General features: G+C 37.0%; 1 protein-coding gene across 2 annotated transcripts in view; it reads left to right on the top strand.

The window, feature by feature from the left end:
* LOC105217823 (cadherin-87A) overlaps nt 1-26,711 on the top strand; it is a 266,466-nt gene that overhangs the window by 67,166 nt on the left and 172,589 nt on the right. Inside the window, exon 3 of one of the 2 annotated variants that reach the window (XM_054225546.1) lies at nt 8,285-8,385. The exons of the other annotated variant lie outside the window; for it this stretch is intronic. The gene's annotated coding sequence lies outside the window, so the exon portion shown is untranslated. The remainder of the gene's footprint in view (nt 1-8,284; nt 8,386-26,711) is intronic. 2 annotated transcript variants of the gene reach the window in all.

The raw sequence follows: 26,711 nt of genomic DNA on the forward strand, positions 1-26,711 counted from the left end.
CGTCAGCCCACGTGGGTGGGGAATCAATGAGGTGATTACTGTATCGACATGGAGCGGCTTTTCGGAACTCTGTGTTCCATGAGTGCAATTCTTGCCTTCGTTACTACGTCGTACGAACATGCATTCCATCTCTCAGCTGCGCTTAAATTCAGTTGCTACCATGTACTGCACAGCTCGTGCTCATACTAAACATTTTCGAAGAATTGCTTTGACTTGATTAGATGCTGTTAATGGTGATGGGCAGCCCAACACATACTTGTTACAAAAGTTGAGAGTGGCTTGTTGATAGTAGCTGCATTGTTTGCTATGTGAAGTGGAACAAGTTATTTTGAGCTAACGAATAAGCTCGATGAGTTATTTATGTAGTTCGAGTTGAAGCTTTTAATTGTCTTTATTTAAGTACGAAAGCTGAGTAACTAAGGTTTCCAGCGCCTACGTATATTAGTAATAGTTAAGTGAGATTGAAATTTATGTAGAAAAATATTGTCGTAAATCAAAATACGGTTGATCTTGAGTTCGTTGTTCGTTGAAAAATCTAGAATTCTAACAAAATGTTTCATGATATAAAGTCCATGACACGTTCAGAGATACCAGAAACTTTTAGAGCGTTTCTTACATTCTTTGTGGAGCTTCGAATGCGAACGTAAATATTTTCTTTATGTTAGGCATTTTGGTCTTATCGTAGATATACTCTACAGAGGATTTCTTATGCATTTCTGATTCTGACAGACCAAAACGGGACGTGGTTGTTTATTAAAGGTCGGTTGATGCCTTCATATTCCGTCGATCTCGACATTTTATTCCAGCCTCACTTATTTTTGCGGTTTATTTGGACTAGTAGGAATTTTAGTGATCTCAGGATGCTATAAAACAATACGAGTACATACTACTTCAGGACTTAGATGGGCGAGAAGCAACTCAGTTTAGCAGCTTTTAATTTTCGTCAAATAGGTTTCACTCCTAATCATCAATTAAATGATATATTTTTAAACCCTGTGAAACATGGAGGCCTGTTCTCTCCTCGTCAGGCGAAATAGCTTAGGTTAAACTGGAAGAAGCTCAAGTTGATTGCTTAAAATCGAAGAAATTAATGACTCTTATCTTAGTAGCATTTCCATAAAATTATAAGAAACTAGTTCTTACTATCACAACACAAACAAGAAATAACTGAAATAATGGTCGAAAGGCAAAATTTTGCTGCTTAATTCACAGGAAATTTGTTAAAGTATAAAGGGTTCGCAACGTTCTACCATGACCAGTGACTTTATCAAGGCTTCAGCATGTGAATGCAATATATGTATGTACATATGTAGTATTTAAACATGTTCACATTATTTGGAACCAACTTCAGCCAGCCATTTCAACAGTGTTCAATAGTGCAACGAGGACAAAAAGCACTCAACAAACCGGAGATAGAAATGCTGTACGAAAAGGAAACCACTGAAATACTTGAAGTCAGTCATGAAAATGGAGTTACAAACTCCTTGAATACTGGCAAATAGAGAGATAGAGTTGAAATAATTTTAGGAATGCTTCACCTAAGCAAATTAGTGCATGCGGAAAAATGCCTAATCAAAGCTTGTTATGGCAAACATTTTCTGAATTTACTCCATTTGCAAATGACCTTATTGCTGGCGTTATATTATTCTACAAATGAATGAGAGTAAAAAAAGAAATATTTGGAGGGAATAAATTTTAAAGCACAAAGTATAGAAAGTGGTAATTACGACAACATTTAGTCTTCAAATAGTATTAAGGTTTTGGAAACAACAAGATGTAATTTTTATAATATACTAGACCGTAGTTTAGAAGGTCAAAAAATTAAGTTTTTTAGATTCAAATTTCGAATTTGTAAATATATTTCAGATACTACTGAGAATGAGCTTATGTCCGTAGTTCTTCTCTAATACACATGCAAATACCACAGTTTTACTGTGTACTCAATTATCCGTCTGCAATATTTCCAATATCTTTATTAAATACAATACTTTATTCAGACTCTCCATTCCATCAATATCAATGAAAATGTTTTTGAAAGCTATGTTGACAAGAAGTACTCTTGTTCATCGCCATCAGCATCGTCAACATCTTTGTCAATGTCCATGTTAATACTTAAGTTATCTCCACCCCCACCGCTGTCATCTCCGCTAAGTTCCTTGAAATGTTAGCCCACTCATTCTTTATGTACTCCCCTCCTTCATACCCTCTCACGACACTTTTGAGTTGCAAGGCCCCCTTCCGTTTTCGCCCCCATTCACTTTGAGCGGCTATAGTTTTGTGCTGTATTCGCTCGCCCATGGCAATGTTGGAAAACTTTAGTGATGTTGATGGCAAACTTTTGATTGATGTGGGAAAAGTCTTGACGATATTAAGTGGCAAGTGCAGAAGGGTGTGCTGGCAGCTGTAAGTTGAATGCGGAAGCTTACTTCCACCACCGCCACTTTACTCTTATTTACCCAAATATATGCACGTAGTTAAGATTGCAGCTGTAACAACAATCTATATGTAGGCAAAACAATAACGTCAATAAAGCCTAAAAAAAGTCATAACCAATGCCTATTTACAGAGAAAGTGTGTGGATACCACTCGGGGTGATATTAACTAGAACTTTTAGTTATTAATTGATTACTCAAATACCCATGAGGCACGTTATGTTGGCTAAGGGCACTAAAATCGACGCTGATTTCAATGAAAATATGCAAAGACGAGCGTCAACAATATGAAAATAATCCCGCTCTTTATAAATATTGCAACTATTGGTAGACCGGTTAGGAAACGCAGAGGCATTTTGACAATTTTTGGGTTAAAAATTGAGATATCTTGATGATGATTTGGCACCATAAGAAAATTGGTATTGTACATGGTCAAAATCTGACTATTGTCATTCCCCCAAACCGACGATAACCGAAATCCTCACTTTTATAGTAAAGATGAAACTTGAAAGCTGCACTAGTATTGGTATAAAAATGTAAAATGTGACCCACCTTTGGGTCAAAAACCATATCACAGGAACTCAGGAACTACTCGACAAATTTCAATGAAATTCGGTTTACATACATACATACTTGCCTTCAATTATTTCATATTCAGAAATTTAACAAGGCCAAAAGTCTTGTACTTCCCGTCACAATCACATACACACACCAGTAGCTGCGTGGTCGTTATATTGAATTTGCCATACAACCCGCACCAACCTGGTCGGTTAAAGTTTCGTCGCTCACCCACCTTTGGGTCAAAAACCATATCACAGGAACTCAGGAACTACTCGACAAATTTCAACGAAATTCGGTTCATAAAATTTTGTTGACATGAAAATGGGCCAAATCGGTTCACAGCGACGCCTAATATCCTTGTACTACAATTTTAAAGTCCATCTGATTCGTTCACATTACAATATATAAACTAAGCACCGGTGACGATATTAGAACAAAACTTTTCACAAATACTGTCTTTCTAGTGTGACAATGCTCATTTAAAAATCGGACAAATTGGACTATAACTTTTCTCTGTGTCTCTGTGGCAAAATCAGGTCAATACTTTCTCTATCCCTCATATACCTAAGAATTTTCAAACTTCCAATATATCGGTTAATATGTGAGAAATCTCATATTTCTTATTTCAGATCAGAATGGATGATATGGATCGAGGAATGCTCGGATCAATATAAAAGAAGTGTTTTTCCCTTTTTTATTTTTCCCGAACGGGAGTTGATTGAGACCAAAAATATTTTTTTTGGACAAAAAGCACCACTATTGATAGGTATTGAGGTATAAACGAGTACATACGTACCATAGTTAGATGACTTGTAGGCTTCGTAGAGCTTAAATATGGCAAGTGTTTGCTGTTGTTGTGGTTATTTTGATGTAGTTGGTGTTGCTGTTGCATTTATTGTTGTGTTGGGGGTTGCCACCAACTGGACATTTGGTATTTCGTAGGGTTTTCACACTAATTGCCATGTTTTTGGGAAATTAACTTTTCGATGACTACGCTCAACAATATCATTATCAACAACAATAATAACAAGTGAACCAAAACAAAGTTAGTAAAATACTGCACATTCTGTATACAACAACAAAGTGCTTGGCATTTCAGCTTAATATTGCGTTCTGTGTTGTCGTTTGTTGTGTTGGCGAGAGAGAGAAAGGTGCGATTTTTGTTGCTACATACTTGCCTTCAATTATTTCATATTCAGAAATTTAATAAGGCGAAAAGTCTTGTACTTCCCGTCACAATCACATACACACACCAGTAGCTGCGTGGTCGTTATATTGAATTTGCCGCACAACCCGCACCAACCTGGTCGGTTAAAGTTTCGTCGCTCACTCCCAAACGCGCATAAAAACATACACACATACATAAATACATATGTACAGTACATACAAAAACATATATGTATATTACATAGTTTGTGAATTGGTTAGTTAGTTAGTTTGCTGCTGCTGTTGCTGCTGAGTTGAGTTTGTTATTTGGTGCTGCTGCACGGTTACCGGCAGTATTGGCATTTCCCTCCGTTGTTGTTGTCAAAAGTGCGCAAAATGCCAAACTCGTCGACAGCCGCCGCTGCCATTGCTTAACTTACTTAATAAGCACTTGTCTTAAGCCACTCATCTGCCCTCCTGACTGCCGGTGTATGCGTCTTCATGCCTGTGCGGTTGTGTGCTAAAAGCTTCAACAATTTGTGGCATCGTCTGTGGTGCTTAAATAAAAATAATTGTTTTTCTTTTTTGCTTTTTGTTGTATTTTACTTTGTTGCAAGCGGTCCTAAATTAGCACCAGCTTTTTCTCGGTGCACACATTTCACATTCTGAATTTCTACACTATATATTATGCGTTAATTGTATTTAAAAGCTTTAACTTAATTTTGCTCATTAACAGTTTCGGCGTTTAAGGTTAAGGTCGTGTCATTTGTGGAAGGTGAGACGCACAAAAATTACATTTACATTTTGCGATTTTTGTTTTTCATTTTTTTGTTTGCGCAAATGTGAGGTGTGTTCCAAAGTAGGTGAGAAATGTACTAATAAAATTTCCAACATTTGGTTTCGTTATAAAGTGTGATCCAAGAAGCGGAACTTTTTTCAATAGCGTTTTTTTGACAGATCACGCGTGATTCGTGTCAAGCTGTCATGTTATTTTTGTTCAGTATTGTTTGGCATTCCATCATGGAAAGTCTTACGCCTGAACAACGTTAACAAATTGTTCAATTTTATTACGAAAGTTCACGTTCTGTAAAGAAAGTGTTTCGCGCGCTTCGCTTAACTTATGATTAATATAATCGGCAGACTGAGTGTACGATTCACAACTCCATAACCCATCTTGAGCAGTGAAGAAAATATAGCAGCCGTAGCTGAGAGTGTACACGAAGACCGCGGAGAGTCGATTCGGCGCCGTTCACCGCAACGAGGACTCTCACTCTCGTATCACTTCTTTTCGAACTCATTTTCCGTCGAGCTCTTTAATTGAACGCGTAGAAAATACAGCATGTGAAAGAAATGACGTCGCTCGACCTTCCAAGTGGATCCGACGTTTTCGAGTCAAATTCTGTTCAGCGATGAGGCCCATTTCCATAATTTTTAAAAAATAAATGCCAAAGTATGTTCTTTCCAATGATAGTAAACATTCCCCATCTTCGCTGAGTTAATTAAGACGATGGCACACGGTAAGATGTATTCTCTTTCGAACGTTTGTTGTTAAGAGACCCCAAAATAAGGTTTTTCATATCTCCTTTTATGGGTTCGTTGTTGCCAAACTTTTATCCAAACTTGAGAGGATAAGACAAGTCGTTGCGATCTCCAAAAATTTTCGATAGTTTAGTATAGTGAACAAATACAATGTTATGGAAAGACTAGACTTCGCTTATGATTCCCAGTCTCTGTATTCTCACTAATAACCATGAGTTCGGTGCAACAGAGTCCTTCCCATTATGTCTAAATGTGTCGTATATTCAACGATAACATGTTTTTCTTCGTCAAAATTTGAGTTGTAGTGTGATGAATTACATATGTATGTTTATATTCGTCTCCTTTAATTTTTTGGGATTCAACTTCTTTCCTTCCTATCTCCAACTAGCTCAAGCTGCCTTCAGCAATTCAAAGTAAAATGGATCTGTCGTGGACGAAAACACGCTACAAATCCCTCCAAGTGTAAAACTGTCACAAATTTTGTACACCACTGTTCAAAATGATGAGTTTGATGCATGGCTCAACCTTGTAGGATATCTTACATTACTCCTATAAATTATGCCCACATACGTACACAATAGGCTATTTTGTCCTTCTCAGTACACGTATGCACGCTTATTCTTCCTATTTTTAACATTTCCTACCTTGATTTCTTGCTCTTTCCCAAATATGACACTATTTTTATACTCTCGCAACAAAGTTGCTAGAGAGTATTATAGTTTTGTTCACATAACGGTTTTTTGTAACACCCAAAACTAAACGAGTTAGATATAAGGTTATATATACCAAAGTGATCAGGGTGAAGAGTGGAGTTCAAATACGAATGTCTGTCTATCCGTCTGTCCGTCCGTCTGTGCAAGCTGTCACTTTAGTAAAAATTAAGATATCTTGATGAAACTTGGCACACTTATTTCTTGGCGCTATAGGTGCTACTTTGGACTGAGTAGGCAATTGAACAGTAAAGTCCTCTCTCGACGAACCAAAATCAAGCTCTACAAGTCACTTATCATTCCCGTCCTGCTTTACGGTGCAGAAGCTTGGACGATGTCAACATCAGATGAGACGGCACTAGGAGTTTTCGAGAGCAAAATTTTGCGCAAGATTTATGGTCCTCAGAACATTGGCAACGGCGAATACCGCAGACGATGGAACGATGAGCTGTACGAGTTATACGACGACATTGACATAGTTCAGCGAATAAAAAGACAGCGGCTACGCTGGCTAGGTCATGTTGTCCGAATGGACGAAAACACTCCAGCCCTGAAAGTGTTCGATGCAGTACCCGCCGGAGGAAGCCGAGGAAGGGGAAGGCCTTCACTCCGTTGGAGGGACCAGGTGGAGAGCGACCTGGTTACACTTGGGATCTCCAACTGGCGCCGAACTGCAAAGGAGAGAGACAGGTGGCGCACTATCGTCGATTCGGCTATAACCGGCTAAACGGTTGCAACGCCAATCACATACATACACATAGGAAGGTTGCTTTCGAAAATGATCAAAATCGGACCACTGCCACGCCCACAAAATGACGAAAACCGAAAACACATAAAGTGCCATAACTAAGCCATAAATAAAGCTATGGAAATAAAATATCTCAGGAACTACTCGACCGATTTCAAAGAAACTTGGTTTATAATAGTTTCCTTACATCCCAATGATATGTTGTAAAAATAGGCCAAATCGCTTCACAACCACGCCTACTTCCTATATACCAGAACTTTGAAGACGATCTGAATCGTTTTCTTTTCAATATATAAAGTAAGCACTAGTGAAGATATCGGTGCAGAACTTTGCACAAATACTATGTTTATAGTGTGGCCGCCCCATTCTAAAAACCGCCGAAATCGGACCATAGGTTCTTAAGGCCCCATATATCGAACACGAGGACCTCAGTGCTTCTAACCTAATATTAGGGTTTCCAACTTTCAAAGGACTTAGTGACGAATATGTGGGTCAAAATGTGTATTATATAATATAAATAAAGTTATATAAATAAATTGCGAGAGTATAAAATGTTCGGTTACACCCGAACCTAGCCCTTCCTTACTTGTTATATTATGTGTTTAGTTCCATAATTTCTTGAATGTCACCAAAATGCTCATAAATTTTGTGTAATAGACTTTTGTCATATCAGCTAACTGCACCTAAAGATAAATGAGCGCAAAAAAGGTGAAATAATGCAAGTAATGCCCGATGACTTACGAGCGAAATAAAGCCAAAATTTCACAACGGAAAAATTATTCTGCATAGTCTATATTTGATGCTAGTGTTTAGTGCATGGATACATATATAACACACTATTTAGGTGGAAATAACGGTTAATTTCCATAAATTTGTAATAAAGTTGGATAAAAAGATTTCGCTCGAGGGCTGAGAGAAGCTGACTGGTTTAAGTGTGGTTAAGTTTTCAGGCTTTATAGAAGAAATTGAATGGAGTAAAGTTCACTGTGTGAATGTCAACCACTTATTCTGATTTACTTAGCATTTCTCAAAACAGTTTTATCTAGTACATCTTAAAAGTGAAACACAAGTTTATTGCTAATTATTATTAAACTAACTCCGTTATTTACATTTTTCTAATAATAATTTTACTTTTTGTTCCATTTCAGCATATAATTTTTATGCGCGCTGAGTTAAACTAAAACTTCCATATGAATTCGTTTCATAACATTTAAAACAACATGAGTACATACAAACCAGTATATTAAAGGTAAGTCATCATCATCTCTCATAAAATAAATTTGTATTATAAAACTGTAAATTTTATAGTTTTTCTATTTCATTGAACACCCACGCTCATTTGTGGCACTCCTTTCACTCGCAGCTATTAAATAGCTTAAATAGCATATTTTCACTATTATTGCGAATTTGCGATAATACGAACGATTTATCTTCTAAACTGAAGAATCAAATGACACCACTTTTGGGACCAAGTCGCTTAGAGCTACAAGTGCCCATGCGAGGTGGTGACATAAAGTAGTAGAATTAAGGCATCTTGTATCGAAAGACACTTTTGTTGTTTAGGTGAATTGACGCTTAAACACTAGAACAGATCTCAAGAAGTTTATATGACATATTTTAATTTGTTAGATTTTATCATTGATTCTAGAACCTACTTGTCGTCAATACTTCGAGTACGTGCTCGTTTTTGGTACTTTTCTTTTTATCAGATACTTTTCGAATTTCTCAAAAGATTGGTCAACAAATCTTGTCAAATATCATTGGTCAAAGAGTCAAATATCACATAAAATAGTGAGATCGAGCATTGATATTATCATAAAAAGACCGATCGGAGTCTACTTAGGCACAACACACACCGGATTAGTCAAGCATCATATCTGGCAACCAACACCGAACAAGACGAGACAAAAACGCATGCTCGCTTGGTTTGGGCTAGAGCAAAATATGTTTTGTGTCTTATTAGTCAAAGACGCTTTGGACTAATCCGGTGTGGATTGAGCCTTAGCTTTTAATTTTCAAAAAGTATAAGAGAAATTCAAAAGGGGAATGTTCCTGAAAGGATTTAGTGTGCATTAACGGGTCAGGGTCAAATTTCTGTCTTCAGAAAAGATAGTTCTCTTTTGTTAGCAAACTTTTAAAAACGCTAATGAAATATGTGACCCACCCAAGGTTCAGTGTCCGATCGTAATACAATAACTTCTCAATGCACCCTCGTATATTGGTTAAAAATATACGTATTATTAAAAAAAAGGCTGCCGCAGTAAAAAGCATACTCCTTAAATAAAAGAATATCAGAAGCCGATGAACTCTGCTTAGTATCCGGCAGCGCATAAAAGTCACTTGTTCACTTGTAAATGTAGTGAACGAGTTAAAGTGACTGCTCCGCGCACTCGGTATAATTTTTCATGTGACTGCAACGTCTCGCTATTCGTCTGTGATAAAGTGCTTATAGTGAAGAAAATACATATAAACACACACACACATATATATATACAGGCGCTCATGGCTGACGTGTTGGACTTAAATACGTAAGGAACTCATATCTCAGTGCCTGCGGCTACTGTCTGCTATTCCCAACTTATCTGCACTTGGAAGAAAATAAAAAATAATAAAAATAAAAGAGTTAAAAATAAAATGTGAAGAAATGCTAAAAGCTGCATTTAGAGTTGAAAGTCAATTTCTATTTTTTGCCATCACGTCAACCCACTACTTCTTAACTACTTACGTACTTAAGTCATTTTTCATTCTCTTGCCACATTTTTACGGGCAAAGCTTAGGATGAGTAAACGCGGTAAAGTTCGTAAAAGTCCTCAAATTAAAGTGGGAAAAATTAGAGGAAATATTTCAGCTTAGACAAAAGCGACAGAAAAGAGCGAAATAAGAAGCATACCAAGTAGCATACGATTCGACGAGACTTAAGTATGTGAGCAGTTGGCGTAGAGTAGAAATATACATATATTTGTACAGTTAGCCAAAGTAAGCAAGCGGTGTAGAGCAAACAGCGCTAACTCTCAGCTGAGTTCCAGAATGGTAAGCAAATATGTAGCTTAGAAGCACAGAGCTGCAAATGAAAAAATAAAAATAAAATCGGTATATAATAGTCGATACCACTTGTGTGTGTCCAAAGACAATGCGCAAAGTCCCATTGCTCAAGTCATATCGTTTTTTTATTCATTTTCTGATGGCCTTATTTGTCGCGCACATGGCAACACATTTTTTCTTTGACACTATGCAGGTGATGTCTCAAACATCGGCGCCAACTGGTCTCCGGAGCTATGAAAGAATTTGCAAAGCACAAATAAAAGACAAACATACATATTTACACGTGTTTACTCATACTACATATGCAAGTATTAATCAACACATAAATCTTTCCATGTCCACAATTAGTGGGGGGTCTGGTGTATTTCCCAGCATAAGTTAGTTAAAGTTAGGTTAGGTTAGGTTAGTTTGTCCGGTAATTTGTCACATTCATCCGAGGTATTCTGATTTTTTATTGGTGTTTTATTTTACGTAGACATAGTCGGGAAACGGATTTTATTCGGAAACGTTTTTTTTTTATATTGAACCTCTTGCTCTAATGCAGACCCTCGCTGGCAACAGATTGGCGATTTTTTAAATTTTTATCTGTGTTTGTAGATCCTTAAACCAAATATTTCGGAGCATGCTCTCCAATGTTCTATTTTTTCCTGCTTTAATGGAAGTTTCGATATGAGTTAGTTAACATATTGCATTTTGCAGATTTGGTGCTCGTCCTGATTACCTCTAACGGACGAATAATCAATTTAAACCCCAGTGTTTTCTTATTTTGGCGATTTGACAATGACAATCATGAAATTCGACAGAGTTATCTACCTCAGTATTTGAACTGTCCTGTCAATAAAAAATGAGCAGACATAACGACATAATTTTCTTCGACAGCGTTTAATCCAAATCCACCTCCCTAGGTTTTGTTAGGTTATATAATACTTCGTCTGCCTTTTGTATTACTTCCCGTTAACTGACGAAATTTAGTTGATATCCCTGTGTGTATGTGAGTAGTATAAGTATTGTCAAAATCGCAAATGTTGACATACATGCTCGTACACATACTTATCAACAAATATTTGCAAATTCATATAGGTGATGCCCACAAGCGGCACTTTGTAAAAGAGCAGTTTTCGAATGATAAAACCACAGCAACTGCTAACATGTATTTTTGTGCATACACCCTGTAGGCATAACCAAAACTGAGCATGGATGGAAGAGATAAAAGCATGTAGAAGAGAACCAAGCATACCCGACAGACTTTCTTGAAGAAAGAGCACTAGCATGAAATGGAAGTGTACATATCAATTTCAATTATGGGTATTTGTGGGCGGTAGGCGTGGGGGCAGACGAATTTCGAATACTTTCATGATAGTTCGATGTTTCAATGTCATGAAAATTTGAAGGACGTCTTTTTGCAGGAGAGTCTCTATATTTTAACATTAGAGTTTTTGACACCCTCATCGTTGGATCGTTCTTTCAATATTGACATCTTAAGAGGAGTCGAATCTTCCATTCGCTGACAAAAACTGGTCAAGTTGTTCGAATCCTGAGAAATAATCTTTAAAATGGATATTAATATAACTCCACCTATGTATTTCGTTTTTTCCTTGTTCTTCGGATAATTTGTTTAGCTAAAAAAATTACCTTTGTTTCAAATCAATGTCTGACTGTTTTAGAAACTCATTATAGTTAGTATATGCACGCCTCTGCTAAGATAACCATTTTAATGACCGATCTATGATTTAAATTGGATAATCGTGGAACCCATAGACCGGGTTTTTTGTTGTTTGATAGACCTATTTAGACTTCACTTAGTGCATGCAAATCTCAAGAAGTTTGCTGTCTTGACTACCTTTTGGATGCAAGCTGATGCCCTTAGATATATAAATACGAAACATAAAATTTCCGGAAATTTAATTGAACATCATCATTGCGCTGTTACCTTTTCGCTAACGATATATGTATCAACCCTATCTTATTGTCTCAATATTGATACTCACAATTTTGCTCCACTTTCTTTGATTCGGAATTAGAGAACCAAATTCCTTTATAGTTTAGCCTAAGTGTCTCATCAAATTAAAGTAGCTTACAAAGGAAGCATGCTTGCTGGTTTAAGGCAAGCATTATCAACATTTGTAGGCTATTTTCCTGACGCTTTTTCGATATGATCTCCGCTTTAATTGGCTAATGGGTTTTCAGATGTTGCTGTTGGCAAGAGGAGAAACGGAAATATATTTTTCAAATTCGTTTATTCGGAACTCAGTTCTTCTAACTGAATTCTGTTGCTCATCAATTGGTTGTTTTCCAATTTTATTTTATTTTTTTTTTGCATTTAGATTACCTGATTTTCCTAGGCATGCTTTTGAGTTGTTTTCTTGTTTTTGTTTTTCATTTCTATTATTATTTTCACACAAAGTAAAATGCAAATACACATGCTTTGCATGTCATTCTCCTTCTTGTAATGGCCTACATTTATTATTTGGAAATCTTAAAATATTTATTCCGCTTGTGTGCATATCTTTGTACTTATTTACCTTAGTGTGGCATTTGCGAAAGCCGAAAGAAGACTGTTTTATGTGCGCTTTCTAAGTAATTCACTAGTAGATAAGAATGTTTTACTTAAATTTCTTGTTGAAATATGAACAGGCATGTTTGTGCACTTAAAGGTATAAAATGAAAGTTTTAGGAATCCATTTGCTTTTATTAAATCTTTTAAGTAATCTAATAATATAAATTTGTTTCTACAAAGAGCTTAAGTTGTTTGCGAACGTCTAATTAATTTTCAAGAGGAGCTTTTTGGGGCCTTAAATACACACGAGAAGACCTTTTTCCTATTCCTTCGTTTACGTTTCGAATGGATTTATGTATCATGACATTATTTGTATTCTTTATTGTCACCTTAAGCTGTTTTAGATGTATTATTGAAACCTTGAATTTGTCCGGCCAATCACTTCTTTATTTCGCTATTTAAAAGGCCATCTTTAATAAGTTATTTATTGAGACCCTATCTCATAACATATCCTCGTCGTATATTCTCATAATTAAATTGGATAACAAATTGTCTTCAATTCCTATCAATTTCATTTTTCCTGAGATATTTTTCGATTATAAATTCTGAGCTGGTGCTATCTAGCAGAATCACAGCCACAATCATTTATATATATAAAGTCGGAACCTAGGAAAAAAAAAATAATTCTTACCAAATCCTTAAATTAAAATACTTGCTATGTTGTATGACTAGGTTAATACTTTATATATAAACGGAGTTTGATATGTAAAACTTATTCTGATCAAAATTATGGTCTTCGGACATTGGACCCGAAAGAAGTATAAGTAGTCTTATATATATACATATATTTGGCGTAGGAACCGCTTTAAGCGATTATAGCCGAATCCACCAGAGCGCGCCACTCATTCCTCCTTTTTGCTTTTTGGCGCCAACTGGAAACACCAAGTGAAGCCAGGTCACTTTGCACTTGGTCTTTCCACCGGAGTGGAGGTCGTCCTCTTCCGCGGCTTTCTCCAGCGGGTACTGCATCGAATACTTTCAGAGCTGGAGTGTTTTCTTCCATCCATACAACATGACCTAGCCAGCGTAGCCGCTGTCTTTTTATTCGCTGAACTATTTCAATGTCGTCGTATAAATCGTACAGCTCATCGTTCCATCGTCTGCGGTATTCGCCGTTGCCAATATTTAGAGGACCATAAATCTTGCGCAAAACCTTTCTCTCGAAAACGCCAAGAGTCGTCTCATCGGATGTTGTCATCGTCCACGCTTCAGCGCCATACATCAGGACGGGAATAATGAGCGACTTATAGAGTTTGATTTTGGTTCGTCGAGAGAGGACTTTACTTTTCAATTGCCTACTCAGTCCAAAGTAGCACCTGTTGGCAAGAGTGATTCTGCGTTGGATTTCAAGGCTGACATTGTTGGTGTTGTTAATGCTGGTTCCCAGATAAACGAAATTATCTACAACTTCAAAGTTATGACTGTCAACAGTGACGTGGGAGCCAAGACGCGAGTGCGCTGACTGTTTGTTTGATGACAGGAGATATTTCGTCTTGTCCTCATTCACCACCAGACCCATACGCTTCGCTTCTTTATCTAGTCTGGAAAACGCAGAACAAACGGCGCGTTTGTTGCTTCCGATGATATCAATATCATCGGCATACGCCAGGAGCTGTACACTCTTGTAGAAGATTGTACCCTCTCTATTTAGCTCTGCAGCTCTTATAATTTTCTCCAGCAATAGATTGAAGAAGTCGCACGATAGTGAGTCACCCTGTCTGAAGCCTCGTTTGGTATCGAACGGCTCGGAGAGGTCCTTCCCGATCCTGACGGAGCTTTTGGTATCGCTCAACGTCAGCTTACATAGCCGTATTAGTTTTGCAGGGATACCAAATTCAGACATCGCGGCATAAAGGCAGCTCCTTTTCGTGCTATCGAAGGCAGCTTTAAAATCGATAAAAAGATGGTGAGTATCAATTCTTCTCTCTCGAGTATTTTCCAAGATTTGGCGCATGGTGAATATCTGGTCCATTGTGGATTTTCCAGGTCTAAAGCCACACTGATAAGGTCCAATCAGTTCGTTGACGGTGGGCTTTGGTCTTTCACACAATACGCTCGACAAAACCTTATATGCGATATTGAGGAGACTTATACCACGGTAGTTGGCGCAGATTGTGGGGTCTCTCTTCTTATGGACTGGGCAGAACACACTAAGATTCCAATCGTCAGGCATGCTTTCTTCCGACCATATTCTACAAAGAAGCTGATGCATGCACCTTATCAGTTCTTCGCCGCCGTATTTGAATAGCTCGGCCGGTAATCCATCGGCGCCCGCCGCTTTGTTGTTTTTCAAGCGGGTAATTGCTATTCGAATTTATTCATGGTCGGGTAATGGAACATCTATTCCATCGTCATCGATTGGGGAATCGGGTTCGCCATCTCCTGGTGTTGTACTTTCACTGCCATTGAGCAGGTCGGAGAAGTGTTCCCTCCATAATCCCAGTATGCTTTGGACATCCGTTACCAGATTACCTCCTCGGTCCCTACATGATAATGTTTCGGTCTTAAAACCTTCTGTAAATCGCCTCATCTTTTCATAAAATTTTCGAGCATTACCCATGTCGGCCAGCTTTTCAAGCTTTTCATACTCACGCATTTCGGCCTCTTTCTTTTTACGTCTGCAAGTGCGTCTTGCTTCCCTCTTCAATCTTAATCTATATGAATTTTAAGCTATATTGAAGATCAATATATTCATCAAACATTTCATTAATTCTTCGCAAAAAAAGATCGACCATATCTAGAGCTTAATTCTAAGAAAGTTAATTAAGGGATAAATATTACTTGTAGAACGTTTGAAACACCCATTGTTTTGATTAAAAAATTTCTTGGATTACCTCAAGATTTGAATATTTTTTTACAATCCCAAAATCTTGTCACTTCAGCTTATACTCTGCATAGTTTTGAGAACAAAATCTTATTGAAGTCTAACTGGATACTATTGTCTCAAATATTTTAAGTCTATAACTAAGCCACACAACACCATTAAGTTCAATGCGATTTTCAAATATGCATATGAGACTAAGAGCCCACCAGCTGCAGTGTGGCGGGAAATGAAAACAAATTTCAACAATCAAATCAACATCAACAGATGGTTACCTAAGGAATCGTAACCAATTTGCTGCTTTTACAACAAAAACCCTACATACGCACCATAATATTTTCTCAGCACCTGACTCCTCGTATTATTGTTATGATATACATACGTACATACGTATATGGGATGGGATCATGTGTAGAAGTTCACGTAAGTGAGGAAAGTTTTTGATTGTCATTCACTTGGGAGTGGCCAGAAACGATTCTTCTCCACATGATTCAAGCAGCTCACGACTTCTGGTTTTAGACCAAGTATCCACTGGGTAGCTAACAAACATCCGTTTGAAGGCGAGCTAAAGTGAGAAGGCGAACCCGCTTCTGCGGTTGTGCGTAGGATTTGGGACCCACCACATAAAAACACCCCCCATTGAAAAAGAAAAAACAGCCTCGGATGAGAGACCCCAATTTTGATGACGACCACTGCAAACGTTTAAAGGACTACGAATTAAGGGCATTCACCTGGAATGTCCGGACCCTTAATTGGAAAGGTGCCTCTGCCCAGCTGGTTGATGTCCTCATAAACGACTATAGTCTGACATCACCGCCATCCAAGAAGTGCGATGGACGGGACAAGGACGGAAGAAGGTGGGTCCTTGTGACATCTACTACAGCGGCCATATAAAGGAGCGCAAATTTGGTGTTGGATTTGTTGTGGGAGAGAGACTCCGTCGCCGAGTCCTGGCATTCACCCCGGTGGATGAACGTCTAGCCACAATCCGCATAAAAGCGAGGTTCTTCAACATATCGCTTATTTGCGCCCACGCCCCAACGGAAGAGAAGGACGATGTGACCAAAAGTGCTTTCTATGAGCGCCTAGAACGCACCTATGAGCGCTGCCCCCGCCACGATGTCAAAATCGTGCTTGGCGATTTCAACGCCAGGGTGGGTAAAGAAGGTGTCTTTGGCACAACAGTCGGAAAATTCAGCCTCCATGACGAAACATCGCCAAACGGCCTGAGACTGATCGACTTCGCTGGGGCCCGAAATATGGTCGTCCGTAGTACAGATCCCAGCATAAGAAAATACATCAAGCTACTTGGCTGTCTCCTGATCGAAACACGCGTAACCAAATCGATCACGTTGTGATAGACGGAAGACATGTCTCCAGTGTTTTAGACGTGCGTACGCTCTGAGGACCAAATATATGTAGACTCGGACCATTATCTGGTTGCAGCGAAGATACGCACCCGCCTCTCTGCAGCAAAGAACGCTCGTCAACAAACACAAGGAAGGTTCGACGTCGAAAAGCTGCAAACGCAACAGACAGCCACGAAATACTCTACTCGACTTGCACTCCTGCTCTCTGAGATCACTCATCAGCATCTCGGTATAAGGGAACTGTGGGACGGCATCTCAAACTCACTGCGTACCGCTGCAACCGAAACCATTGGCTTTCGGAAAAGTCTAAAAAACAGCTGGTACAATGAGGAATGCCGTCTCGCAGTGGAGAGAAAACAGACTGCCTACCTCGCAACGTTGCAAACGACCACAACACGTGCGGGATGGAATAGATACCGAGAGCTGAAGAGGGAAGCGAGACGCATCTGCAGACAAAAAAAGAAAGAGGCCGAAATGCGTGAGTACGAAGAGCTTGAGAAGCTGGCAGACAGAGGGAATGCTCGAAAATTTTCTGAAAAAATGAAGCGACTTAACGAAGGTTTCAAGACCGGAGCATCCTCATGTAGAGACCAAGGTGGTAATCTGGTAACCGATGTCCAGGGCATACTGGGATTATTGAGGGAACACTTCTCCGACCTGCTGAAGGTAGTGAAAGTACAACACCAGGAGTTGGCGAACCCGATTCCCCAATCCCCAATTACATGGGGACTGAGCCAAAGTCCTTAACTGATGTAACTATGAATTTACCCCACTTGAATTATGACAATGTATATGGAACCGCGTAAGCGGTTTCTACGCCAGTTAAGAAGAAGATATGGAACTATATCGCTACATCGAGGTTGGCCGCCTGCCCCTTAAAGCAATATCTAAGGAATAATATATTCTATTTAATTCAATGTTACCAGTGTAACCTTTGAGAGTGCCCTTCTGAATAAAAACTAATCGCTCGTCGTCGGTAAAGAATTGGTTTCAGAGCCAGAGAGCATTAGTGTCTTAAATCCTTTAAAGTTCATGGGCGTTCTTAAAATATCTTCTAAAATATCTTAACGTGTATTTTAAATCTTTCGGAGTATGGATGAATTGAGGACTGGAAGAAGGCAGTTTTCAAAGGTATTTGAACTGAAACACCAGCTTTATGTTTTTCTCGCCAAATTAAAGAAAGGCCAAAATAAGGGTTCATTAAAAGAACTCTCCTGTTAAAAAATCATAGCACCAAGCAACTTTCGCGCTTTTAAGTTTCCCTATCAAATCCTCAATCGTATATTTGAAAATTGCAAGGCACACGGGCAAAGTAAAAAGTCATTGATTTATCAGCAAGCAAAGAAAAATCAAACAGTTAAATTTACATTGCATGCAACATGTTGCACTATTTGAAAGTCAACTGCGAATTGGCATAGTTTTGCAATGTTCTGGACTGCAAAATGACAACGCGGAATGTAGAAAAGAGCAAATGTAACGAACTGCAAAGGAGGAAAGGAAGAAATGAACTCAGTGCCTCTTGATATGAAACATTTGTTAGTGCTGCACATGCGATATGCCTGCCACGCAAGTTGACGAACAAAAGCGCTGTGCGAAGGTCGAAAGCGGGCGAAAGAGTCGTTGCAACGTGATGCAATGCAACATTAGCGGCAATTTATATAGATGCACATACACAAGTATATTTATATACATATATACGCCGGTTGCGTGTGACATTGAAAACTTGTGAACAAATTGCAGCAAACATACATACATAACATAAATATCTACTTATTTAAATGTAATTATATAGCACATATTATATTATAGCTATAACATAATGTATCAGATAAAAAAAATATTACAACAATAACAAAGCTGATAATTGAACGATCGTATTAACATAAATGCAGAAAATGTGCTTTACAGTTATTATTGTTAGACACAGACATTATTTGTTTTTATTACCACTGTGGCTTTTTTTTGTATTTATTTCTGCTATTTATTATTGTTATTATTATTTTATTATTATTATATTCACCAACTGTTAGCACATTTACTGCACTATCGTCTATTTACCGCTCATCACTTTCTGCTTGGTTATACAATACATTTTTTTTGTGCTTTTGTTGCTGTTTTATTATTGTGACATTTAATGAGCAACACAAGTGGAATTTGAGTGGCTTTCACCACTTGCCGCCACTCGAATGGGCCAAAAGAAAAACGAAATTTAAAACCGATGAAGAACACGTAGACGCAGAAGTGAAAAGAAAACAGCTTGGCAACCCATCCATTATACAATGCATTCGCCCACGAACCGTTAGACAGATATTGAGCTAATATAGTCAAGTGAGGATGAGCTGCTTTGGTTTGAAGGCAGAAGTGGCGATTATTTTCCATGGTCCAGTAAGAAGAATGAATCTTAAATGGTAATTTAAAATATAGAAAATTCTAACTGAGTTCTGAAAACAAAAGCGCCTTGAAATATCACACAAACTAACTTCCTGGTCTCCAGTCGCCTCAAAATGCTTGGTGACATATTTCAAATTATAGCTTTTATAGGAAAAGTCTCTCAGAGAACGCCAGGAAGAGAACTCGACCTACACTGTCTACGCGAGAGAGAGAGAGGGGGTTACTGGAAGACAAAAAGAGATAACCATCTCAACGACTCGTCTCTCTATGAGTCGGTTTTCATCTATACCGCCGAGTTAGAAGGTGACCTATACAGTCAACAATTAGTCTTAATGAAACAATCGCCCATAAACGGGCAGCTTTTGACAATAAAAAAGAAGTTATGTTCCAGCTTTGGGCAATAAGAGAAGACACAAGAAGGCACACACAATGATCGCACAACCACACAAAAAAATCTTTGGTTCTGACCTAGAGGTCTTACTATATGTACCTTATCTTTATGGGGTCGCTAAGTCCGAATCTGATGTCCATTTAACCACACCAGATCATGATTTTGATACAAACCCAGCAAACCAATTTGGCGGACAGCGGATTCGCTTGAAACTCGTTACCGGGGGTTTTCAGGGTCACGGATCACGAATCCGGTATCGGTTTTTCGAAATTCAAAATGACGGATTAGATATGCGGACAGCGTTTTTGAAAATTCATCGGAATCTCTTGAAACTCGTTACGCGGGGGTTTTCGACGTCGCTGATTACGAATCCGTTGTCGGTTGGCGGATGCAATCATCTGCGACCCAAAGTAAAGAGTTTTAAGCGATTCCGATGATATTTAAAAAACTCTGTCCGCATATTGGTTTTTGGGGTTTTGTCAAAACCCTGATTTGACGCCAATTCCAATGTATTTTCTTGACATGGCAGCAAGTACTCGTCTGTGGCGAGTGATTCTTGGTAGCATATTATTATTCTCAATAGAAGCTTGAAAAAATCGACTTACCCTTTTTTTGCCAGTAGGAATCAAGGCTGAGAGGATGAAAAATTACGTTCAAAATGGTAAGAAATTACCGAACAAAACGGTGAATGGCTATGGCTCGTACTATGCTAAACAAAATATCCAATTTAATGCAAAGATTTAATGCATTTTTCATGACTTATTAATATTAATTGCTAATTGCCTATACCTAGTTCTTACGAGATTTCATAAAATTTTAATTATCCACAGGATGAAAGTGTAGCATTGGCTGAGCTTTCTAAGAAAATTTTCCAACAACTGGACCAAAGCTAACTCTCACGCAGAACTATTCGTGGTTATTTTAATACAGACACGGCATCCCTAACTTGTAAGCATAGTTACGTTTCTATAACGATATCCGTAGCATTTATAATTTTCTTTTGGCGTTTATATGCAAAACTAACTATGAGTACTTCTTTGCTTCTTCCTTCCCCTTCTTCTCGCATAAGATACCACTTTTTCAACTCAAGGCCACATGCAAGTATACGTTTTCGCCTAACCAAAGCAAGTTCAATTCACTTCGAACACCACTCAAGCACGACAGTATACACACACTTTTGTGCATATATCCATATATGCCACCGCTTCACTATACGCTTTTTGTATGTAATTCAATTTCATCATCGTTCGCACGTCACACTGCGCTCCGCTATCTTTGGGTCCAACTGATTGCGCCTGATTGACTGACAGTCACTGTCAGTTTCATTGTTGTCAACACTATTGTTAGTTAGCACACGGTCACTGCCTTCAATTGCTGCGGCTAGTAGATACGACTCGGAAACTCGTCGCTATAGTACCAATGTCGTTAACAAGGTGCGTCCAAATCTCAGTGGCCGCCTCCATTTTCAGCACCACACCGACTTATTGTGTTTAGTATTCAGCCATTCAATAAGGCTACCTATAGTTAGGTCCAACAAAGCACACACGTTGCAAGTAGTAAGTAGTTCGGCGCAAGTACTCGTAAGCTAACGCATAGTTCCGAGTGCGGCTTTTAGAAACATTGTTTGCTTTCACTCGCTTATTCTGCTCACGTAATGATGATGATAATAGTCGCTCGCCACAGCCACTACTTCTTGTGCCAAACTGCAACTGGAAACGTTTCGATTTGATATGCTTCAACGTTCTGGCCTTCGTTTTAATCATTTCACTTCCCACTCTTTTTATGCCAATCATTTTTGTATTTTCTAAGTTTTGTTTTTTTATATTCTTAGTTTTTGGCGAGCCACTTAAACTGATGCTTTTGTGGTCCACTTTCCACTTATTTTGTCCATTTCTTCCAAGCTCTTCACTCTTGTACCATCACGTTTCTTCTATTCTAGTGAAAACTCACCCCACGACAGCTTTGTTTAATGTACAATATGCTGTATGGTACACATATGTATGTACACCATAAATATTGTTCGATTTCTATTATTCTTTCCATATTTCTATTTGGTTTGATTAATTCAAAGAGGAAACTTTTAATCACCTGACCACTAGATATAGCTCCAAACTTCTTGATACAGAGGCAAGAACGTGTGATTTTTATTGAACACAGTTAGACAGACATCCTGATTTCAACTCTACTGGTCTTCCTGATCATTTTTGTATATATAACCCTATATTTAACTCTTTTATTTCTAGATGAGTGTAAGTATTGGGGGTGTTCCATAGTTCATACTTATTGGAGCTTATGGTTCAATAATGCTTCAGTTAATTTTTATACACACCGCCTATATATAAATATACCTTGAATAATTTCAACAGAAATGTCTATTATTACATTTATTTAATGGTTTTCATTTCTCCAAAGCTCTGGTGCCAACTGTTGACTGCCATCATTACTGAATACTATAACACCTGTTGCTTTTTCGATGTAACAATTTTGATTTTGCTACTTCTTCAACTTTAAAGACATTCTTTAGCAGAGTGAAATGTACTTTTTTTATTATTGTTGTTGTTTAGTTATATAATTCACTTTTTATTTGCCATTGTTGTGTGTAGAATTCGCTCTTTTATAAATGTTTTTTTTCTAATTTTTTTTGTCCTTCAAATTTGTCAATTTCATTCAGTGCAATTGCATGTTGTTTGTGTTATTTACTTACATAAATATTTTGGCAAAAGAAAAATGTGTTAGAAAGACACAAAAGATAAATAAGAACATAACAACTTTTCTCATTTGAACATACACCTTCAACACAATGGATTATTGTCGTCGTTGCTACAATTTCTTTTTGCTTTGATAGAGATTGGGTGGTGAAGTGGTGGGAGCGAAAAAACGCCAAGATTGGAAATAAATGTTTGAAACAAAAACTGTTGAGTATTTACAGCGCTATTCTGCGTCAGTTATAACATTTTTGTTACCGTGAAATGAAAGTTTGTCGGCATAAAGTAGCTCGCACACACTCGCCTAACGGTTGTAGAATGATGGTTTTAATGTGTGGGGTTGTCTTGTCATCAAAGTCAATACTTCAACACAAATGGGTTATACAATAATGTAACCGCACTTGAGTGATGTATGAATATGTTTGTGTATCCCTGTGAGCAAACCTGTTGGTGGAAAACTGCTAATAATTCCTATATACATAAGTATTAATATAAAGTTGTTTCCCTATAAGGGTCTTAACTATTCTAATTTAGCATTACGGTTGAAGTTGTCCGCACGCCCAAATATTATCCAAAGTGAAATTGACTTCTGTACTTTCCAATTCATAATTTGAAAAAAAATCGTTATTATATTCATATTAATACCATTAATTTTATTATTAAAAAAATGTGTAAGCTTCTTCCGCAAGATTATTTTTAAGCTTCTATATAGTTTATATCACATGTTATTGTTTCTTTTCTGAAATTCAAATTTTTGTATTATTCAATTTGTGAATTTGAGAACTTTGATAATTAACCTGATAATTTTGCTTTGGTATTTATCCTCTTTTCTGATCGAATCAAGTATAATGGTTACGTCCGAATTGCCACTGTTAAAAAACTCAAGGCTATGAGGGTATAATCCGAACTCAACTTCTGTACTTTTTTTTAAATAAGACTGATATCTGCTCTGGAGTGTTTGTTCTGTCGTGATTCCTTTTTTTTGTTTTTGTTGGAAGTAACTATTTGTTCTTTTTATAATATGGTTTTCTGGTATGATATTTGATGACTTCGATCTGACACGATCTATTGCTTTTCATATCGTGTGTGTGTGTTCATAACGACAGCATTAGATGGTAGTAGTGGAAAGTTGAATTCTCTGGGACTTCCGACAATTGGCTTGATGAAAAATAAAGAAAGTATGTATATATATATATCCAAACGCCTTCGAACTGCATTTAACACATACTTAATCGACTGTATTTTTCCCTTTGATTCTTCCGATTATAATAACCTAATTGCCAATGGTGAGATTTTCTTACAAGCCATAAACTTTTAAGAAATGTATATTATAAAATCAAATAGTATGATACATACATACTGCATAAACATGTTTTACGAAATCCTCATACTATACGAGTATGTACTCATATACTCCAAACAAACTATGTAAAAGAACAATAAATTGAGCGAGTACCGGCAAAACATTTTCCGGAAGTCTTTCTGACATTGCTGCTTACACGCTGATTTGTACGCTTGCGGCGAAGAAGTTGAAATTTGATAAAAATGTCAAAGACAGCTTCTAAAAGTCATTTATTTAATAAGGTGACTTTCCATCATTCATTCCGCTAGCTTCTGCTTACGTATACATATATACGAGTATTTATATTATCACCATTTTACAAACGAATGCTTATTTGTTGTACTCGAGAAAAATATCTAAATATTACTTGAGTGCACTCATTCATAGAAAATATTCTTCATAAAGAATATGCATGATTCCACAGTTTTTCATTTAAGCAATTTTAGTATTTTTTATAGTATATCGTATATAAGTCGATACTACCGTCTCAGATTATAATGCATTTTTTGGAATGGAGTGAGTACGAGTATAACTTTTAAGTAAGACGGGCTAGAAATAGCTCTGATTCTTATATTTTGTTTCTGCTCATGATTAGCTAATGAAATTTGTATGGAAAAATGAATACACTGCCATATATTAAGCAATTTCTTCAGATCTGAGGACAAATAATAAGAAGAATTATCTGTGCTTCAGAAAATCCGCCGTAAACTTTTGTAATATTTGAGCACTGATCAGATATATCTTCAAGATAATGCACTTTTAATCTTCCATTTATCTGCCACCTTTTCGTTTATGAAAGACGGCAATAAATTTATTGCTTGTAATTAAATATGCGTAAACTCGACGCAGGACAGCCGAAAGAGGACAGGTAAAAAAGATAAAATTAAGGAAGAAGCGCAAATATAGTGGACAGAAAAACGAAGCAACTCTTACTCTCGGTTACTGTTTTTTAAATCCATTAAAGTACTGAAAGAGGATTGGTCTGAAAGTCCAGCTTAAATTTTACAAAATTCGAGAGTTCGTCTAATTAACAGAGTTTTCGCTAAAGCTCTGAAGTTTTGGGTAAGTCCCCTTTGTGCTATCCATCTATAATGCAAACAGCAAACAGTTCTGAGAATTCAAACCAGCCAATATTCATTGACATTGACATCCGTCAAATCATCTAATAACGTCCTATTGTTCGAAAACAACGAAATTATCCATGAAGTTGTTTAAATAAATTATGCAATATTTTTGAAAATAACAGCATATTCGATCCAATTCAAGTCGATCCGGTTCAGGATCTAAAAATGCAGAATATGTAATGCGGTGTTGCGGTGTTATTAATAGAAAACATATTTTAGGGAACGAGTTTAGTGGTACTATAGTCCGTTTATTTAAGTATACAATTAACAGAATACATATCTCTCATATACCTCTTAAATGAATCAAATTCGAACTACATATACAAAGAAGAAACCAAAAAGTAGTAATCGGAATCGGAATCGGAAGTAGACGACGATATGTGTTTCAGAGTCTTCGACTAAACAGTTCAACACTAACGTAGATATTTTAAACAATATTTTTTTTAATGAAATGGAACATGATTACTATTCCTTAAGAAAACTAAAGGAAAAATTAAAGTAAATGTCATTATTAGGGTTAAGCACTCCCAGTTATTTAGAGCTGTAATCATTTCATCCACTACCTGTGGGTTTTTATTTAAATAAGATTATCAGCATCACCTTCACAACGCACTACTATTACAGAGCATTTGTGCATAAATAAAAATAGACTTATTTAAGTGCTCAGGCCAAAATTTTATTATATCTTACTTTTTTACATACTCGCATGTTTTTTTTTCGTTTTATCTTATAAGGGATATGTGTACACATGTAGCTGTCAGCTTTCCATGTTGTTGACATTGGCTTGTGGGAGTGTTTAGCTTTATTGACATCCTTCGTATTTTTAATATATTCATACGCTAGAGTTGCGTTACTTCGGTTACTCTCGTCTCAAGAGATAATAATAACACAAGAAAAAACCCAAGGTAGCTGATGGGATTCAAGTACTTATGTACTTATAAGCAAATACATTTGGCTTATGAAAGATGTAGTAGAATATGGTGACAGGTTGTTATGTGGTTACTGAACTGGTCCCTTTTATAGCTTAAAGTTTCAGAAGATCTTTGTTTTTTAAGTAGTATATATAAAATTTCCAAAAAACTTTTTAAACTGTTGGAGTTTATGTAAATAGTGTTAAACTGGTTGGACTCACCATTTTTAAATACCACTTAAATGAAGAAAGAATTCGTCAGCTAACTTCTCTAAATCAAATCACCATAATCCACAAAAAAAAACTTCAAGTTAGAGAGACTTCGAGTTATAGAATCTTCATTAAAACATACATTTATTAAAAACCTGTAAAATATAGATTTATACCAAGTTTTATTTATTTACTTTGCATAAAGTTTTATGTAATTACGTTAATGTTTGGCTCTTGACGTCTGTATCCCATGCCTTTGTTAGATGATTTATGCAATCCATAAGTGTAATATTTCTTGTTCGCCTCCATATAGAGGGACTATTTTAAAATTCTGCATCGATAGTAAAATTTTTAATTTTGTATTATACCCTGATTTCTAGATATCCGAAAAAGCTCTCTTTGTTTACAAAATTTAATAAAAACCTCAACAGTAACAGGTTTTTAGAACTTTATTAGATTAAATCTAGTTGAAGGGTAGTTTCTAACGTAGGACAATTTTGACTTTGAATATTGAGATTCATTTCAGTGTATGTATTTGTATAAAAAGTTTTAGCTATGACTTTGAAGATTGTTACAAAAAATTTCGAAAGAATTTTCCGAAATAAATCTGCAATTTCTACTATATGCAATACCAAGTATATATATGGTACATACCCTAGAAACATACATATGTACATATATTTGAAAATATGCATTTATTCAAGGACATTCG

This window comes from Zeugodacus cucurbitae, chromosome 2, assembly GCF_028554725.1.
Source record: "Zeugodacus cucurbitae isolate PBARC_wt_2022May chromosome 2, idZeuCucr1.2, whole genome shotgun sequence".
Lineage (NCBI taxonomy): Eukaryota > Metazoa > Arthropoda > Insecta > Diptera > Tephritidae > Zeugodacus > Zeugodacus cucurbitae.